Source organism: Corvus kubaryi, unplaced genomic scaffold (assembly GCF_017639235.1).
Source record: "Corvus kubaryi isolate FWS band 111438036 unplaced genomic scaffold, C.kubaryi_AGA036_p1.0 37396, whole genome shotgun sequence".
Classification (NCBI taxonomy): domain Eukaryota; kingdom Metazoa; phylum Chordata; class Aves; order Passeriformes; family Corvidae; genus Corvus; species Corvus kubaryi.
The window spans coordinates 10,028,280-10,049,259 of record NW_024581135.1 but is presented as its reverse complement, the minus strand read 5'-3'; the positions used below and the strand labels follow the sequence as shown (position 1 = coordinate 10,049,259).

The window sequence follows — 20,980 nt, the reverse complement described above, 5'->3', positions numbered from 1 at the left end:
TTAATCAACAATAACTTGTTTGCTTATCTTATTTCAATGCTGGATTGCATCTGTACAAGCAGCCCTTCGAAGTGCATCTGTAGGGAGTAAACACCTGTATTACTCCATCAAATGCATATACATGCTTAATGGAATAAGGGCAATCCTCCAGCAATTGCACAGGAATGAATATATAAACACACTTGAGCTCTTGTAAACATGTCCACAGAGACCTCTTGTATAACCACAGAGTATTCTCCTTCAGGTTTTTTTCATATTTGCAAAACTGGAAAAGGAAGACTATCTTCTTGGTGGATGTTTCAAGTGAGTAGGTTTTGAATTTTATACATAGTCTAGTCCAGGATTTCAGGAGTGCAAAGTTTTCATCATCACTGCACATACTGTGTGCATACAGAAGGTAGTAACATATCCAGCTCCATTAGCACCAGAACAGTTTCATATAAAGCTTGTGCCCCTCAGTTTTGACAGATGGCTTCCACAGACTATTACAATCCTAACAGCAGCTGTACACCAAGACGACATGAGGATGTTCAGAAACACTCAGTATTAGCCCCTGTGCAAAAAAAGGGATGATACAATATCATTTTTCTAGATCCATATACAGTTCTCCAGTGGAAAAGAAACTTCTAAGTACAGGGACCATCCAAACCAGAGAAAGCTATTAAGGCTACTTCTTAACTAACACAAAGAACAGCTTTGATTTAAGGGTCACCAAACAAAACCTATGTACAGTTATTTAATTTTAAGAAAGGGAATCATGTAAGGATGTGGGGAAAAAAAAAAAAAAGAAAGAGGACACTCAAAAGGAGCAGTTCAAAAAGCAGGAAGCCTCAGGGAGAGTCAGGAGAGTATTGCAGGGCATAGGTCAGCTCTTAGAAAATGGACTGCTTAAGTCTTTATCGACAGGGAAGGCCGTAAAACATGGCAAGTAAAACGTAAGCAGGAAATTAAAAGGGCTAAAAGACAATCCAAAAATTGCTTGCAAACAAAGATCACCATGCTTGTAAACAGCCCTTGAAATACATCAAGGACAGGAAGCCAGCTAGGAAAAGCAGTACAGCTGCTGGATGATAAAGGTGTATAAAGCACAGATGGGGATGATATAGTTGTAGCAGAGAAGCTCAGGGAATTCTTTACATCAGCCTTTACTGATGAAGTCTTCGGGGAGATTTCCACACCCAATGCACTCTGTTGCAAATCTGGTTTAGAGAATAAATAGAGCAACCAGATCAATCTGAAGTAAAATCAGGAAATACCAGACCAAACAAGGAAGCTAGATGCTAATAAAGCACTGAGACAAAACCATTTTCACACAAGTTCTGAAGAAACTCAAATATTATTTTAAGGACCACTGGCCAAGGTGTATAAGCCAGAGCTATAGAGAGTCTCTGTACTTGAGGACTCACAGATCCTGCCTGCACAATTTCCAGCTGCAGGAAGGGCTGTGTAAGGAACCTGGAAACCAGAATCTTGCAAGTCTGAATTAAATTAAGTGGGAGAGTGAACATTGGAAAGAATAGTGCTTCAGAGGCTTTTTAAGATGCAGAGGAATCAGCAATGCAACTCCTGGGGTCAGTGCTGGGACTGGTGCTACTCAGCATGTTTATCAATTACAAAATTAGATGATTGAGGAAAGTGTTGGCAGGTAGGCTTTACTGTAGGAATTCCTCAAGGTGATATCAATTCTAACTATTTCTACTCAGAAGCTGGAGCCATCCTTGACAGTTCTCTGAAGCCCTTGGTTCAGTGTTCAATAATAGCAGTCAAAAAAAGCTAGCAACATCATTGGAATCCTTAGAGAACAAGAGAAGGCATTTCTGCCACTTCTCACAGTCTGAGAGTTCCCACAACTTTAGTACTGTGATCTGCTCTCCACGTACCAAGGTCGACATTACCAGGGTGTCGAAAAGGGCAACCAGATGGAAATGGAGATACTAGAAAGGCTGGGAGTCCTCGGTTTGGAGAGAAGGCATATATGGTGGATATGACCAAATATAACAAAAACCCCATGAGCTACTAAATGCAGAACTGTTGTTTGTCCAACCCTACAAAACTAGAACAAGGCAGTACTCACTGCAACCAACTCATTTAAATAGAAAGGACCTGTTTACCCAGCAGTTTACAAGCTTCTGGAACTTGCTGTCACGCAAGACTCTGAAGGCAAAGGATGTTCATGGGTTCAAAAAGGGATTAACCAAACTCTGGTCAACAGCTCCATAAATAGACACTTAAAGGACTAAACAGGTATATATCCTCTAATATCCTTAACACAAGAGCTGTGGAAACTGGAGATGTGTGGAGAGAAATGGATCTCAAGAAACAGCTGTTGGAGGTTCTCCGGTTAACTTGTCAGACACAATACTGAGCTAACTGGAACACTAAGGCAGTTCAAATGTTATTCATTTTTTAGGTTGACTTAAGAGTTCCCATACATCACACCACTTCCTGAGGATAAGCAATGACCCCAACAAAGGAGCAAGGTGATAGAAAGCAAACATATTCATTACCCCTCATGACAGGGGTGAGATTGGGACAGGGATACAACCAGCAAAGAAAAGGAAATAAAACCATTTAGACCAGGTACAGGTGCCAGAACTTCTCTTATAACACCCTTCCCCTGAAAACACCTTTAACATCTGTACACACAGTACAGTAAGTAATTCTTTTACCCACCCAATTTAATTTTTAATTCATCAAAGTTTCATTTTAGAAGCATTTTTAAATTAACACATCTTTGAAGACAGTAACTTATTTATAGCTCTAAAAATGCAATCAGCAAGGCTGTATTTCCTGTCTTGTAAGTGAAATATAAACTTGGACAAAAGAAAAAAAAAAACCCTCACAAGAAATGAAATTACAGCAAGTTTGTTTTCAAGCAAATAAATCCTTTGTTTTAATGTTTAATTTAGTTCATTATCTTGTTACTCATACAACTTTAAAAAATATTTTTGTTTGGTCCTTGGGGAAAAAATTTCTATGCCACGCAGATAAAAAAACTAACAAAGTTTGACAAAGTTGTCTTATTCCTGCCCTTGACACAGTCTGTCTCAAAACCTTACACTTATAAGAAAAACAGCTAGAAAGGATCTAGCACTGAAAAACTACACAGTGAAATCTGTTCACCACAAAAATCATGACAGGCATGAGCAGACATGAAACATCATGCATTTTTCTCCTTCTCCGCAGTTTAGTGAGAAGCAGTCTTGTTACTACAGTTCCCTACTCCAATATCAATACCCATACACTACTAATATAATATACCTGTATTATAGGTGTATATACCTATAATAAACCCACAAAGGCTCCTGCACAGTGCTCATGAACTGATGAGCAACTTCAAAGAAGGTTACCTCAGCTGTCAAGCAAATATAATATAAAATCAATGTAACACCAAGTACTTAAACTTATTTACACATTTATGTTTACTCTCACCCCCTGAGACAAAACAAAAAGTGGTAAAGCATTTGCAGTCAGAGGATCCTACATTAAGTTTACGGTCAATAGCATGCGGAGGATGGAATAAGGTCCACACTATTTTACCTGGGGAATTATCTGATCATCTCTGACTGTCCTTGCTGGCAAGATGTCTGCAAGCCCTTAACTTTTGTAACCTCATTTTCTGGCTGTCACTCTGATCCAGTCAGGAAGTGAGCCCCCACTTCTGCTCAGGCTAACCAGGACCACCTCAACATCCACAGCTTTAGCTTGGAAATACCTTGGAAAAGGAGCTGAGTGCTATATCAGGTAAGAACTAAATCGATTGAATGGGAACTAAATACTTCATTAGTTATCTGAGGTGAACTTGATTACCTGACAATTTCAGGTAAATTGAAGGAGCAATGCTTCTGCTGAGTTTGGAAGCATTTTAAGAAAACCCACATGAAACTGACTTTTATTCTGCACAAGATGTGATTAATTGATCAATAAGTAACCCAGTGCCCATGTTCAGGATGACTTTAGGGTGTAACTTGAGCAAAATTCCCCATCGGTTGCAATAAAGGCTTGGTCCCACAGGCCGGGGCTGAGGTAAAATGGCGGGAAGTGCTTTGAAGCGGGCCTGGCAGGAGGTCAGGCCTGCACAGCACCGCTCCTGCCTCCTCACCTGCCCCTCACCGTGAGGGGATTCCCTCCTGGATCCCGACTGCCATCCCACAGGCGCACCTCTAGGCACATCCCTGAGCAGGGCTGAGGGAGTATGGAATGCAAATCCCACCCCTCCCTTGGGAATGCTGGAGCTCAAGACTTCACAAGCCCGCCGCCTCTTCCATTCAAATGTGCTCACTCTACTCACAAGCACAGACACTTTCACAGCAACATGAAAAACTGCTGTACTGCAAAGGAACAGGAAAATGAGTAGGAAGAAGAAAGGGAAATGTAGGAGAAAATGAAACAAACCTTCTTTCACCACTCCCCTGTCTGTGAGAAAGAGGCAGCCAGACAGGCACAGGCTCACAAACCAAGACCTCTTCCTAAAAAACCTGCAGGATACATGCTCAGATATTTGCCTGCCTCTTTATATAGAGTTCAGTTAGCACTAAGTGCCTCCAGCTGGTTTCAAGTTACAGCCAGGGGAAGTCGTAGCATAAAATTCCTCATAGCCACCCAAACCATTACTCTTGTATTTTCTTCCATGTGGGGTCATCATACCCCCTCTGGAAAGCTTAGAGGTATGATACCACTGCAGGCCTCTTCAGAGAGAGCTTGACAATGGTGTATTATGAAGCTTGTTGTAACATCCTTTCAATATTCTTAAGGTCCAGTGGTTTAGAGAAGAGGGTCTTTTGTGTCTGCTGTCAGTTCCAGGAAGCTCCTGTCACTGGCATGGAGACTGCATATGGAAAAGAGCTGCTAAATAGACCAGTTAAAAGAATATAGGCCCAGTTTTGCTCCCACGTCACTGAAAACCATGAATGCTGCAACTCTGTTGAGGTCAGAGGAACTGCACTGCTGTGATGTTGGGGGTGAGACACCAGCTGTTGTTTCAAAGCCCAGGCTCCCTCTGCGATGTTCTCTCAGGCTCTGCCCAAGATACACCCCCGAGGCCACCACGGCCACAATGTCAGCTCTCAAACAGCAGCAGCAGCCTCTGCGCAGGCAGGGCTCCCCAATCTAACCCACAACAGCTCTGCTGTAAACTCACCCTGCGTGGAACAGAAGAGGTTTCTCGCGTCCGAAACCAGGCTGGACTTGAACTAGCGATGAGTCAGTAATGCTTTCAGACATGAAGTATTGACTTTATATCTTCCTCTTCTTCCACCAAAGGGAAGGAAAGCTTATGATCCTAAAAGATCTGAGGTAAATAACCTAAGTAAAGCAGGCCATTCTTGACAAATTTCTCTTTCCTGTGTATTTTAAACACAGCTTGCTTATTGCTATTGGTTTGTAACTTTCCTTTTGGTACAATCAACACTGTAAGAACATAGAGTATATGTCTGACCTAGACTTTGTGAGTGCTTCTTGCAGAACATACCCTCATACTTTATTCTTTTCACCCAGTCAGGCTATTAATCCTTGTCCAGGATAGATGGTCAGTATTTTGGTTCTGAGGGGTTTCTGTTTGTTTTTTAATGACATTGATTCCAATTACACGACATAAAACACATGAATGAAAAAACTCTTTACTTCAGTATTTAACAAACTGCTTACACCATTATAAAGAATTAATGGAATTATATATTTCTTCCATTAAGAGACAAGCAAATTCTTATCAGTCAACACTGCCAAAAATATTAGGCAACTACATACATTTTATAATGGGGTATTAAAACAGAAATCCTTGTTACTATTTGCACTGCACACTCACATAGTAAATTAGATTGTGACTGTCTTTTAGTAGATACGGAAAATCTCACACCCCTGTCTCACCTTGTTTGTCTATTGTTTCACACCGGAAGTGTTCATCAGTTTATAGAATTTAGAGAAAGCAACATCACCTTGAAATCAAGTGCAACAATGCCCTGATCGGAACACAGAGCTGGGAGCTCTAGTTCCTCTGGCCCATGCTGCCTGCAGAACACAGCTCTTACAGGCCTCTGCAGCAAACAGGAAACTTGCAGTACTTCCAGGCAGATAAGAAAAGCTAAAAAAGGGATCCTTTCATAATTTGGAACCTCTCAGAGTGCCTGCACCATACCGGGTACCACAGTGTCTCCCAAATCCTCTTTGTAAGAGTATTTGCAACTTGGTTCTTGGTCTCCCCATTACTAATTCATCCTTTAACATTTTGCTGAGGTTGACAATCAGGATAGTGATTTTTGCTGCTTAGCAGTGGTTGCCACTGAAAGCTGGATTACACTGGTTTAGACAGTATATAAAAGGTCTCGGGGTGAAACTACAGGCTTGGTGATCAGATTATCCTTCACTATACAGTTCTAGTATCCTTTTTGCGTACATTTTTTTGGTTCAGATATCATCCTGCCACTCTGCAAATACCTCAGATCACAGGACTGCTGAAGAGTAACAGAAAAAAGCAGTAAAATGACAACTGAGAATAATGATTTTAACCTGCTGTGCAAAAATTAGAAATAAACTGCAGTGGGTGCGTAAAACAGCACACGCCATCACTCACTTTCCTCAGCCAGGATGTCTGTGGACTCTCAGCAATTTATCACATTTCACAAGAACCAGTAACCAGTGATGCATAGGACTGGCAAGTAGAGCAAATAATTCTTCTCCCACAGGTTAGATCTTTTACTTTCACACAGAATGTATGGTCTGTTTGAATCCTTCTGTGATGAAGAAAACAACTGAAAACATCCCTCCGTGACAATTCTGTATCCTGTGGCACACTGGCTGCATCACAAGCCCTAAGAATGCCTTCGGTACCAAGGAACCTATGCATACAAAATGCACTTCAGTCTGAAGAATTAATATGTTGTCAGTGGGTCGTGTTTTTGGCAAGTGAGTGAATTTAATCCAATTACAGCAAAGGTGGTGAGGTCAAGCTGACTCTCAGTAAAGAATCAGTAGAAAGACTATCCTCAAAACAGAAGACACTGCAGCTTGCTAAACTTCTTCAGAGAGCTAAGACGCTGTAGTGAAGTTTAGCAATGCTCTGACTTGTTATAACAAAGGTAAGTGCCAAGAAACTGCTTAGTGCCAGCAAACAGAAGAGGAGAGGGATTCAGCAAGAACACGCTTTGTAAAGCACACTGTAATCCTAAGCACTTAATTGCCTTTGGCAAGAGCTGCATCCCATTGCTCTCTCAGAAGTCGTTTTATCTGCAACTTGATGCTCACAGCTACAGGGATGAATGGAGTGGGGGAGGAGAAGGAACTGGGGGAACTAGTGAGAGAACTACAGTTACCAGTCTGGCTTTGATGAACTACCAAAGCAAAATATAAAAATTACTGGTGTGTGCAAGGCCTGATCTGCGTATCTGATGACTCTGAAGAGCTTTCATAGAAGCAAATGAAACCAACTCTCCTCCAGGCCCTCTAAATCACCTACAGAGGCAGGGAAATTTGTTGTAGAGTTACACACCTGTATTTATACTTTAGTATTTACATATGACTGGCCTCACTTTCAGTCATTCTCACTGAACCCATATAGGCCAGTGTGAATCTGAAGGTGTAGCCAAAGTTTGTTTCTTTGCCCTGCTTATAATGCAGCGTTCACAAATATTTTACAATATGTTAACCCCAACTCATTGTTCCCACATAAATGGAAGACTCAAAAGTAAATAATGCACCAAGCCTCTTTAATTAAATAAGGAGTTTGGGGGAGGAGTTTCTGCAGACCCTTTTAAATCTTAAAGCCTGCCAACTGGATGAACAAAAGGTAGATTAGGCTCACATGATAAATCCCAGCAAACCTGAAAAGCCTTTGTTAATAAGTCACTAAGGGAATTTTTCTTTTTCCTCTAGAATTTCTGCTCACTAGAAGTGAGAGTTAAGATTATTCAAGCAGGTTTGGGCTCCAGCAGCATTAAATGGGTATATGCCTCATGGAGCTCTAATCTCCTCATTTCTATAGAGCTCAATTCTCCTTTCATTCCTACTAAAGTAGAACTAGTTATTCCTAGCTTTTATAGAAGAAGCAGCTGCTGAAACTTCAGAGACAAAAATGTTCATGAAATTACTTAAGATTTCCACAAAAACTATACTGGAATTCTATATCAGCTTTAGTAGCTACAACAACAACAGGAATATAAATGTATTTTCATTTCACTTTGGAATTTCTTTCATGTAGCAGGTTGCTAATGAGCCTTTTAAGTTTCCATTCATGAGTTAGTGTTCAGTAGCGTGTTCACAGAGCCAAATGACATGTTAGTCTGGCAATTAGTTTACTCTTCTGTCTGTAGAGAGACTTAATGAAAACATTATTAGAGACAGACCTTGCTGTAGCACACTCAATAGACGCTGTACAATTGCTCAGAAAAGACACAGATTTTAGCAAAACCCATACTGTAATCACAGACAACATAGATGATATTTAAAGCTGTGCTAAATTTAAAAAATCTCCAGGTCCATCCTACCTGGATCCATCTAGCTTCACTAGTGAATGCTTTTCAGCACTATAGATTAATCATATCTTCTCTGCATCCAGTGCAGAAATCCAAACAACCTATGTAGCTCTAAAGTACATCATGGAAGCATTCCCATCAGTGAAGGGGATGAAGGCAGCTGTACAAAGCTTGTTAAGATCCTGTTTGGTGTAGTGGATGCCACTGAAAAGTTTAAAAAGTCTACTGCAACAGGTGCAGCAATGCATTTCTAGAGCCATGAGAGAAAGGAGCACCTATCTTCCATTGGACATTAAAAAAAGAAAGAGTAATTTAGCATCAAAAAGAGAAAAGTGTGTTAACCAGCCAAGGGAAGAAAAAATTACCTTCATTACTCCTAACTCACACCTGTGGAATAAAGTCTGGAAAAGCTATTGAGGACAGCTCTGAACACAGTGAAAGCAAACAACCACAGCATGTTTTATTATGCACTTGACAAGTTTATGAATGAGAGGAGATGAGTCTGTCTGCAAAACCAGGATCACTTCCAGCGCATGCTCAGACCTGAATTCAAACTACCTAGAAGAGTCCAAGAACCACAGGTGCTGGCTACCAGTTCTCCAGAGTCTAACCAGAAACTTCAGCCATCTCCTTACTTGGTTCTCAGATAGACCTGAGCACATTTTCTGGATTTAGACATCCACAGCTTTAAGGCACAGCATTTGGAGCAGTTCTGAACTCTATTTACATCTGCATTTTGTTTTAGGAGGGCTCTGAAAGTAATTTGTAGCTGCTGGTTTATTGTGTTTCTAAGTACAGTGTATTTGGCCTGCATAAGGATACTGGTATGGATTTTGATTGACTGTCAAAATCGGATCATCGTCCAGAGGAAGTCCTAATGAACTTAAAGGAGGAGCCAGGGAGAACAGAGAACACAAAACAGACCAAAAACTGGTGAAAAATTATGCGTCTCTTACATTTAACTTAAGCCAATGGTAATATGTAATCCCACTTTATTTCAGACTTTAAAAATTCTCTTTCAGCCTTATACAAGCAAACCAACAGGACTTCACTGATTTATTTCCTTCATCCTCCTTTGCATCAGGCAGCAGGGCAACTAAAAAGCTATGGACAGATGCTTGCAACAGCAGAAGTATCTGATTTATAACTTTCTTTGCAGCAGACCTTTTAAGACTTCCCTACAAGAGCAATAAAAATGGGGTCAGTGATATTAACTGGTGTGGGCCTCCCATGTTTATATAAAATTCTAGCTGTGATGTTTATTAAACCAGGCATTTTCTTTCTGCTCAAGTCCATCTAAAAAGATTAAATGCCATTAATACGTCATTAGGGCATGATGCCTGTCATTCTAGTGGCTGGTCCTCTGGTAGCAAACATTCTCCTACTACAACCAACGAAGTCACTCCAGTTACTTTTGGAGTTAAGACATTTGTTCTGTAGCATTCATTTGCAAAAGGCTAAGGATGGGTGTCACATTAGTGTATCATGAAATGTGTTATCATGAGCACTTTGTTATGAACTGCAGAACACACAGTGACCAGCTACAGAAGAACAGTATCACTTGAGGAAACAGAAAATACTGGATATGTGCCAGATGAAAATTAACTATTCAGTTATTAGTACGGATAATTTTTTGTTTAAAAATGGAAGGCTCCTAAAATGGACTCCTAGAACATAGTTCCAGGAACATCTCAGCAAATATAAAGTGTCACAGGAAGACACATATCATATTTTGCAAATAATAATGCAAGACATTAGCAGAATAAAATAAAATAAAGATGTGTGCAGGGAGTAGGGGGAGGAAGATAGTAGTTCTCTTAGGGATTTAAAATGAGAGAGAAATTACTATTTCTCTTATAGCTCTACTGACAGAAATCGCATTTCCAGCACTCCACAAAGAGGTAGAATAATTTTGTAGTGTCTTAGTGGGGAACACACCTTCTGCATGTCATGTAACTCCACACTCACCCCCCCCTCCAAATGCTTGGAAACCCCTTAGAAGAAGGGTGCAGAATCAGGTGTTTGAACTTATCCTCTCAGCCATCCCTTTGTAGGGAGAATAATGCAGCCTTCAAAAAACTTTTGATTCCACTTCCTCGCTCTAGGAGAAGTATTCCTGTGGATTTACTCTACAGAAGACAAGACTAGTGCAAAAAGGTATCTTTAAAGTGTAAGAGGAAGGAAGGATCCTCTGTTTTTTCACCCCAGTTCTCCAGCTTCTGCTAGTCTGCTATGCCACTCCCTTCCAGCCTGAGTGCAGGGAGCAGTGCCAGGCCAGAGTCCAGATGTGCACATACAGGAAAGAGGATTAAAAGGCAAAGAATCCCCAAAAGCATATTGCTCCATAGCGTGGAGGCAGCAGAGGAGTGATTTCCCTGCCTCTGCCAAGTTAATGATTTTAAACATTCATCTCCTTCCCCCATCCTCATGCAGGATGTTTAAGTGGTGTCACCAGGATTTATCCTTCTCTGAGACGCTAAGCATGTTGTGCAACATGATACAAATTACTTTGAGAACCGCAGAAGTTAAAAAAACAAAGTCCCAGCACATACATTTTGTCTGAAACATTAAAGATGTAGGTGTGTAGTGAAGGAACGTTGCTACATGTGCCTCCACTTATGCACTTCTATATTTGAAAGGCTCAGGAGGCCAAGAGAGAGCCAGAGAGATTATCCTTACAGGCGAGCCTATAAATGCTTGATCTTAGAAATCCTTTGCTACCTGCCAGCAGAGAACAATGAAACTGTAAAAAAACATACATAAAAGATGACAAGTACTTACTACCAGGTTTGCCTGCTCTCGGATGCACTCCGGGAGGGGAGCCGTAGGTGAGCCTGAGCCCAGCTGACGCTCTCGCAGGGGAAGGGACGGGAGCTGGGCTGAGACACCCGCAGGAATACCGCGGCTCCGGTGCTCCAAGACCAGCATGTGCCCGCAGCTCACGCCGCTGGGCTGGCTCTCTGCAACGCCACTACCTCGTCCCTCCGGAGAAGCAGGTTTCTCTCTTCTCCTCCTCCTCCTCCTTCTCCGCCTACTTCACCTCCCCCTGAGGAGGATGCCGCGGTACCCCCCACCCGTGCCCGCCCACGAGCTTCCCTCCGCGTCCCGGGGCGCAGCCGGCAGAGAAAGCCCCGCGGCTCCGGGTAGCGCTGCCGGAGCCACCTCACCCCGAGCTGCCCAGCCCCGGATCGGCGGCTCCGGCCACAGCCCACCTGCGGCTCGGCTCGGCTCGGTTGGGCTCAGCTGCTCCGCGCACGCCGGCAGCGGGGGAAGAAGCGGAGCCCGCGGGGGAAGCGGTGCCCGGCGGCGATAGCGCCTGCGGTCGGCGCGGCTGCCTTTCACTCCTTGCCGGCGGAGCCTCACTCGGCAGCGGCCGGGGGTCCAGGGGGAGCCCCGGGTGCGCCAGAGCCAGCGGAGGGAGGGGCACGGCCCAGCACCTGTGGAGCGAGGCTCGCCCAGGTGGGGCGGCTGCGGATGGGGGGCGCCCAGAGCTGGGTGCGGGGTGTATATGGAGTGTGTAGGGGTGCACATGGGTGCCATATGAGCCGTGCACTGCAGAGCCTGTGGGCACGTGGTGGCTGTATAACGGGCAAATGGGGGTTATAGACCTTGTATCTATGGGGTGCATGTATGGGAAGTGTAGAGGAGCGTGCTTATGCGCTTCCTTGGGACGTGAATGAAATACATATGTGAGATCTGTGTGTGTGTTCTGGAGGAACTGCATAGCTTGCATACAGGGGAGAGCACAGAGGATGTATATGAAGGTTTGCATGGGATTTGGATAGGATGCCCTAGGGGAGTGCATGTGGGTGTGTATGGAGAGTGTAGGGGTCTGTTTGCATCCCTGCCGTGCGCTGCCCCGGTGGCAGATACAGGGCATTGTCTCAGGCACACAGGGGACTCAGGGCTGCCCTTGCCTCCCCCACCCCCAGGGCCTGCCTAGGGCCCATGCACTGGCACATCTGCCTAGGGACGTCCAAATCTGGGGCAGGGGATTTATTTTAATAAACCGTTTACAGTTAATTGTGTTAAGTGCTAAAGTAGTGTAGAAGGAAGAGCAAATGCGAGATGGGGACAAATTGAATTCTCTTCAACAATAAGACCTTAGAACTTCTGTTTTATAATGTGGACCTGAAGACTCTCAAGAGGAAGGTAGGATAGTCACATACATTACAAACTTAAGGCCTTTTTACTCTAATATTTTAAATTTTTTTCATTTATACATGTAAAAAACCCAATCAACTGCCTATCTGAAATGGACTTACAGCCAGATCATAAACATACATAGGGATAGACATACAAAAAGCCCAGGTTCTATGCATAAAGCCTTTATTTTCTGTCCTCTTACATTCTTCTGTGCCACAGGTTGCTGCTAGGTATGTTAATCCATGGTTTTGAACTGCTACATAAAAAGGAAAGCTCAAGCTGTAGAGAACCTGCCTCCTCACCAGGCACTGAGATACCTCTACGGGTGATGGAGCAAACCACCGCCCAGGCTACAATTCCTTCTCTCCTCTCACTGTTTCATCTCAACAGCCGTCAACGCAGAAGAATGTGGCCAAGATAAGCAAGTCACAGCAAAACTGTTCTTGGCTGCAGTGATGTCAAGAGTTTTGTATTTGCAGAGACCTCAATGTTTTCCATTTTGATTCTGAGGTGAATTTTTTCTGCCATTTATAGAGCACATGTTCTGAAACCCAAGTAGGCTGTACAGGGAGGCAGTGCAGGATGCTGCCTTTTCCTGGTGCATCATTCCTGGTACCTGAGCTCCTGTGAAGGATGAGAGCAGTTACCAGTATGAGTCCATGAAAGGTTATAGCCATCACTTTTGACTTTTTCAGGTGCAGTACAAAGTGAGTGAACTGGGGGGGAATTGCTGCTGCCTCTTCAGGAGGAGGCAGTGATAGTTTTCTTATTCCTAAGTCCTTTAGATTGACTCTCTGTTAGGAGAACAAGATGCTTTTGCTGTTTTAAAGGCTCTGGAACTTTGAAAATAGGTTAATAGAGACTTATTTATTTATTTTTATTTAAACCAGAATCACTAAAAAGGGAATCCTAAAGAAAAGTAATTTTATTGTCAAGGGTTTCTGAGTACCTCAGTCCTCACTTGCTCCATTAGATCTCTCTTCTTGTTGGTTACATCCAGCCAGACTGTTACTCCTGGGATTTTTCCTTCTCAGTGCATGGTTGTGGCATATTCTGGATTGCCAGATGTTTTTCTCTTTATTCCAAAACAAATGGACATACATCCCTGATCATTGGTGACGTGCATGACTGTCTGTCTATAGTGGATTTCAGATGGCAGTGCATGCACACAGAGTTCCACAGCTACACACCCATCAGCACATGAGCTGTTAAAACCAAGATGCTTGTTGTATGAACACTTGTTTTCTGCAGGTAAATGATTATTTGGCATTAAAGTACAGAAAGTACACAAAAACCAAAGAGCCAGGGACAAGCTTGCTTTGACCTTCTCCATGGTCTGACTGAAGACTGTACTGCCAACACCTTTTTGGAAGGAGTTTTCTTCTCAACATATTGAACTGTTAAGAAGATGGTGCTCTGCATTATGCTTATGCTTTTCTGTGCTAATTTCTAGCCTAGACTTCATGAAACCTTTTCCTTGTAAATGTTCTCATGTCTTACCAGTTGGGAATCGCTGCTCTAGACAATCTTGTAATAATATCACTGTCTCTGCTTTCAATTTAAAATGATTGCTCAGGCCTTAAACACTCACAAAGAACAAGGCCCAGTGTTGCCAGTGAACCCACATCTGCCTTCAGCTGAGAGGGAGGAGTAGGAGGCACTTGAATCATGATGAAAGCCACTGAGTTCCATAAGGAGAGCAGACGGTTCCCCTGCTGGGTTTCAAGGGATTGACTCATTTTCAGCAGAACTCATCTTTTTTCCTGTTCTGTTTCGTTGTTTTGTTGGTTTTTTGTCAGGTTTGTTTTGTTGTTGTTGGTTTTTTTTTTTTTTATTGCACAAGTTAGATCAAGAAGGGAAAAAAAAAGTGAGGGATCTCCCATCCTAGTAGAAACCAGCATGACATGACACTTTGTGTCCAGTCACAGCTCACCCCCAGAGTCCCTTTGGGACCATTTATCTTCTAGTTGGGCCTTTGTCATAAGAGCCCTCTAGGGTGCTGGAAGTCAAGAGTTCCACTTCTTTAATGCTGGTCTTAAATCTGATCAAGCTCAAGATAATGAAAGTTCAGATATGACATTTAATGAATGCTGCTGGCTACAGTAATCCTGTGCATTCTTTACTGGCTGCTTGAGGGTTGTTTTTTAATTGTAAACATCCTCCATGCAGCTGCTCCAGGGACGTGTTTTGGAAACAGAGGCTGGCTGTGTTTAAAGATTTCAATTCATCTTGACCTACATTTAGATTTTTGTAGCTTACAAGCCACGGACTGTAAGCAGCAAACCCCCCATAGAACTTATATAGCTTCTGTAGGGCAGGGCACAGGAAATGAGTGAAGGATGAAGTTACCCAGATGAAGTGTTAGGAAAAGTGAGTTACTGAATCTGAACTACGGGGTTCAGATGATTATCAGGTGATTAGGAGTACAAGGAGCAGCACTGCACAAAGGGAGTAAAGATAACCTCTCCTTTTGCCTTGTGCTTTCTTCCCCATTCATTCTTTCAGTTGCAAACTTTCTGTAAAATCTTCTAGGGTCCTTTCAGGATAAAGTTCAGGAGGTACCTAAACACAATTGTATCTTGATATGTGCTGCCTTCTCACTTAAACTTCTGCTCCAGAAATTGCTTAAGTTTAGGGCTTGTTCCTGATATGATGCCTAATTAAGTGGGGAAACTGCTAGAATCAGATACTTAGGAATTAACTTTATTGGGAAGTAACACATTTGTCCATTTCCCAGAGTCCATTCTTTCTTTTCTTTCTGACACAAGAGCTTGTTTGGCTTTTTTTTTCAGAATGTAAGCACTCATTTTAAAAGCAATGCAGTTTCTAGCCTCTTGAGATTAGAAGTTAATCTTCTAAAAAGGGAACCACTGTAATATCTTCCCAAATCTGCAGGCAGACTAAATTCTCATCCTCATCCTGCTTATGTCTTTGCTGATTGTGAACATAGAAAGCATTAAAAGCCTGTGATTTCATGCTGCAAATAGAGATTGAGGATGTAAGGAGGGAGGAAGCCAAGAGGTCAGACACTATGTAGTACTAACATCGACATACAACATTTAGGCCAGCATTGGTTTACTAGCTCAGGAGCAAGAAAAATGAATTAGATGTGCCAGCAAAAGACCACACAGGTAGTTTATGCCTATCTGGTGACTTGTACAGGTATCTGAGCCTTTACACTTCTATGTTTGATGGGAAAAGGCAGCAGAGCTGTAAGCATTTGGCTGCTGGGGAAATTTCAGATTTGGAAAATCAGCAGCTATTTTATCATCTTGTATTTAGAGGCTGGAATAACATATGCTAGCAGAATAAACAAAGAAAATCTAGCAATTTTATTGATTTTAATAGCAGTTAAAATGCACAACTTGTGTTTCAAACTAACTGACTGTTCAGACTAGCAGACCAAATATTTGGTTGAACTACAAATATTCTGCATCTTCATTTTTCTAAAGCCACAGGTGGTGGCAGAGAATTTCCATTTTCATACACTACAGCATTAAAACCAGTAACTACTTCTGACTGTTGCTGAATGAAATCTGTCAGCAGAGTGCTATTGGTTTTCATGTAAGTTGAGTGATGGATACAGGGAGTAGTTGCTGCGTTATGCAAACAGACACAGAGAAACAGATACGAACTGAAGCTAGGTTGTCCCTGCAGATGAATCATAGAATCATAGAATCACAGAACATCCTGAATTGGAAGTGATAGATAAGTCATCAAAGTCCAGCTCCTGGCCCTGCACAGGACACCCCAAGGGTCACACCATGTGCCCAAGAGCATTGTCCAAATGCTTCTTGAACTCTGCCAGGCTTGGTGCTGTGACCACTGCCCTGGGTAGCCTGTTCCAGTGCCCGACCACCCTCTGGGTGAAGAACCTTTTCCTGATATCCTGATATGTAGAGTACACTGTAAAGACAATCAACAGAAGGAAAATATTCCCACTCTGCACTGGGCAGTTAGCTTTGTCCTTTTTCATGGAATGGGAACAGCGCCTGCGCATAGGGAAGACATAGCTTTTTGTCCTAAAGCTCTCACTTCAGCAGAGATAAGTTCAAACTTACAGGGGGAGTTTGAGATGAATCAGAGGCTGGAAAAATTCAGCAAATATGCCTATTACTGTTTCTACTAAAGCACAGTTATATTCTGCTCAATAATCTACAGCAGAGAGCTTCCATTACATCTGGAGTTAGTGGCCATTCCTATGCATACAGAGACCAGCCAAGCCAGCTAGAGTATAATTTACTTTTATTACAACCTTCAGTCTCTAATCTCAATTTCTAGCCTAAAGAAAGAAGCACTGGTCATGGCTACATGGCTACAGCATAATTACAGAGATGCACGGTATTCTTGTTTTATTGTTCTCTTTTCTTTTTTTTTTTTTTTCTTTTTAATGCAAAGCTAAAGAATGCGAATACCCCAACCCTTGGGAATGAAAGTGAAGAACAGAGCAATAGAAACAATGTCTGGCGAGTGTTATATAACACAGACTTGTTACCCACAAGAAGTAAACATGATAAATTGAGAGATATATTTGAAGGTTACCTAACTCATGGCAATAAAATTGTTATTTGGCAAAGCTTAGATTAGGTAACTCCAACAGTTATGGGAGAGTAATGTAGCATTTGTAATTAAAAGCTTTTGCCAGGAAATTATGTTCAGTTATCAACCAATACACAAGCAGTAGAAATGCAAGAACATATTATAGTTACCTGTGAATGCAGCACATACCTGACCACGCTCCAGTGCACATTCGGGATTTCCAACCTCCCACAGCAGGAGTTTCACACAAGTAGTTCACTATCTAAATTTTGGAAGCCAATCTCAGTTACACTGTAGATATACTCAGGCTTCTGGATTTACAGCCAGATGTCTATTGCAGAGCAAGTGAAAATATGCAACTTATTCAGGAGAACGCTCCCCTCCAGGAGGGGAATGCAGGATTTCCCAGGCACTTCCAAAACAACTGTATTTGCACATCATTCAGCTACGGCACCCGTATCTGAAGATACCATACAGATGTAGCTAGTACCGTTTACAGATCTAGAGAGAGACAAAATGAATACTTATCCCCTTCCTTCTTTTTCCCTGAAAGAGGAAAACATTCTTTTTTACCAAACTTAATGAGAGAAACCAACCTGTCTTTATTGGTGCCCTAGCTGAAAGTATTGTCAGCAAATTCCATCTAGACTAAAAGCTTTAAGTCCCTGTGGTGGTGTCAGATTTCTCAGACTTTAAGTTAAAAATGAGTTTGAGCAGATTAACTAGCTGGGACTTGAAGATAAAGCTGGCTTCTCTTAAAGAAATGTGTTTTACACACTGCTAAGTGTGCTTGGTTCCTCTTTTATTCAAAGGAAGCAAAGGAGTTTTGTGAAAAGAGCCTTCAATAGGGTCTTTTCCTTTTAAAACTGTGGAAGAGTTCCAGCCAGTCTGCAGCACTGGCTTGAACTTTGTTTTTCTCCAAAGCAAGAACCCTTTAGTTTTCAGTGGCTTCCACATTTTTTCCTCCTCCTTTTGTAAAATGTGCCAGTGAAGTCAAGTGGGTTGGATTAACAATTTTCCAAACATTCACGCTAAGGACCAAAAAAGGAAATATTTAATAAATATAACCAGGAATAAGTTGGAATGTTGATCTTCTGATGATCATAAGAATTTTCAGTCATAAGGTCTAATTAAATATACCAAGCTGGAAATGCTTCCAGTGACTGTTACGTCTCCTCGTTATCTGCTCAAATATTTTTAAGTCATCCCAAGTGGCTTCTCTGCCAAAACGATATTTTTAATGTGAGTGACACACATGCACAAGAGACTGCATTAAAATTCACCCAGGCTAGTGACATTTTGGCATCTCAAATCGTCTCTGAAAGCTTCAGTTTAACTTAATGCACAGGGGGATAACTGGCTATGAAGCAGTTCTGCAGTGGTAGTCGTATGTGTTTGTTTAGAACAAAATTTTTTGGTCTAAGAAAAATTTGTCTGCGTAGCTTAGTATGGCAATTGGGACTACCATTGCTGACATTCTTCAATTGTGGTGGAGCAGGATAAAAGGGAAATAAAGACATCACGTGAGACATTTTTCCAAAAATACAATGTCACACTGTTATTCAAGAAAAAACCCCATTTCTTCCAAGATTAGATACAGAAAACAAAAATGAAACCCAGGGAATGACTAATTAACCACTTTTTCTGATTAGGAGCAGGAGAATTCCAGTAGCACTCAGATGCTCAGAGCTGCTTTGTATTAACTAGTAAAACAAAAAACATTTTAAGAGACAATCAGTGCCCCAAGGAGCATCTCCTCTACGTAGACAAGTCAGACAAAGGAAGCTCATTGTTTTAGAATTAGGGAACTGAGGCACAGAATAATTGTCTTGTCTGCAGCCAGTCTGTGGTAGGAGGGTAATTGAATGCAGATCTCCTCACCACATGCACATTCTCTATCCATATTCCAACTGGTCAGCTGAAACAGCCTTTCATTAACTGCTCTGTCAACATACCAAGAATTACAGAAGACCAAGAAAATTTCATATGCTTCAAATCCACTTCTCCCACCATGGCATTTTAAAGTGTGTAGAGCAAATACTTACCATAGACACACTGAGTTCTCCAAGCCAGAGAGCAGGTTGGAAACTTACAGTTCATAGGGAGACTCCTCCTCCTGCGAAATTCCCACTGATACTCTAATTTGAACTCCAACTTCCTGTTGCAGGATCAAGTTTTTATTTAAAAAGTCTTTAAAATTTTCCAGTTTTCCTTTAGCTGGAAGGTGAAGCTTTATTTACTTTAAGCTAAGATCTGCCTTCTTACTGTACCTTTCCTCACACAGTGAGTGGCATTTACCTGTTCAAACACAGTAAACTGCATCATCCACACGAAGAGTGAGGCTGTCATAGCACTCCTAAAGGCAGTAAATGCAATTCCCCGCTCTACCAACAACCAGCAGAAGCCACGAATTAATCTTGTTTGTGTCAATGTAGCTTTTGGAGAAATCAATAAAGAAATAACTACAGGAAGGTTTGGGGACACCAAAGAAAGTTAGATCTGGCCACTTAGCTGAGCTAATTGACTCCACATAAAAGAGGCAATTCACAGTCCAACTCCACTTCTGGGCTGTGACACAAGGGGGGCAGAAGGTGTTCCCCAAAGCAAAGTATTTTCTTTTATAGACCTGTGAAAATACCTCGCCCAGTGGGGCTCCACAGGCCTCCTGCAGTACAAATAACCCACTGCCAAGTCAGGCCATTTGTTTTGCTAAACACAACCTTCTCCAAAGCATTTTTATGTTACACATTTGTGTATTTTATTCATACATATCTTAACCTACTGGGAACCAGGGAGGAGAAAGCACTTAGAGAACAAAGTGTGAAGGCCTCCATTTGCTCACAGGACAACTGAGCAACTATTTAAGAATTTTGGCACATGGGCCATGATATAAGCAGCATTTCAGGTGCTTAAAATGAGGATTAGTAATAATAAGATGTAAAAGCAATAGAGGACATTTTGGTCCTTCTCTTTGGTGGCTTCACTTCACTTGAAATACAGAACTCATTTGATCTTTGCATGACAAGGAGCTTCATCAGCACAAGGGAAATTTTACCAAGTAGGAAGCAAATCTGTGATTCCTTAGAAGCCTGGGAGTGCCAAATCAGTGTTTATTAGCCTCACAGCCATCACCTCACCCGTGCCAAGTTATTCTGTCAGTCTGGCTGCCCAGCTCTTTCTTCATAAGAAGCTGTGATGCAGCTGAACCCTATTTCCTAAATCATTCCCCTGTTAAAGCTTGTGTCTGGAGCACTACCCTAAAACCTGTTCCATTTGAAGACTTGGTGTTTTCTGGTGTACAGGAAAAGTTTCCGATTCTTTCAAGTCATGATAGTTCTCTGACTCCAAAGTGTCCTGTGGCAGGGAGTTAGTTCCATAATCTAGCCCTGTGCTGAGAAAATATATTTTAAATAAATATTGGCTACTGCCTGTCTGAGACCATTTATAAGAAGAAGAAATCAAACAGTGGAGTAATTTGTGCTGGGTTAAATTTTATTCCTTAGAAAAATCCCCTATGCCCTCCTTCATCTCCTCACCAAGGACGGTTAAGGGATGCCTAGAATGTGCATGTAGGGTAAGAACTAAATGAGACAAGTTCTTGCTCCTTTTTTGTGATTGCAAAGCAAAGAGTAAGTTACAGTGGTTATGTCCTTTATTAGTTTTACTAACACACTGAATACATCCTCCTGTTGTTGGCATCTCACAGCACCAGAGGAGACAGGTCTAAAGTATAACTTTAAAAAGTTTAATTGTTTGCCATAGCTCTCAGGCATGGAGATATGATAAACTCTCTTGTATTCCTTCAGGCAACCTCTCATGTAGAGGAGAGG

At 42.0% G+C, this 20,980-nt stretch overlaps 1 protein-coding gene and 1 long non-coding RNA gene across 3 annotated transcripts in view; one reads left to right on the top strand and one right to left on the bottom strand.

Moving 5' to 3' along the window:
• Positions 1 to 11,334, bottom strand: part of MYLK (myosin light chain kinase) — a 195,755-nt gene extending 184,421 nt beyond the window's left edge. Inside the window, exon 1 of the mRNA XM_042041247.1 lies at positions 11,247 to 11,334. The gene's annotated coding sequence lies outside the window, so the exon portion shown is untranslated. The remainder of the gene's footprint in view (positions 1 to 11,246) is intronic.
• A 43-nt stretch (positions 11,335 to 11,377) lies between these two features.
• Positions 11,378 to 20,980, top strand: part of LOC121670690 — a 32,053-nt gene continuing 22,450 nt past the window's right edge. Inside the window, exon 1 of one of the 2 annotated variants that reach the window (XR_006018208.1) lies at positions 11,378 to 11,461. This is a non-coding gene — a long non-coding RNA (uncharacterized LOC121670690). The other variant, XR_006018209.1, reaches the window with a different exon arrangement.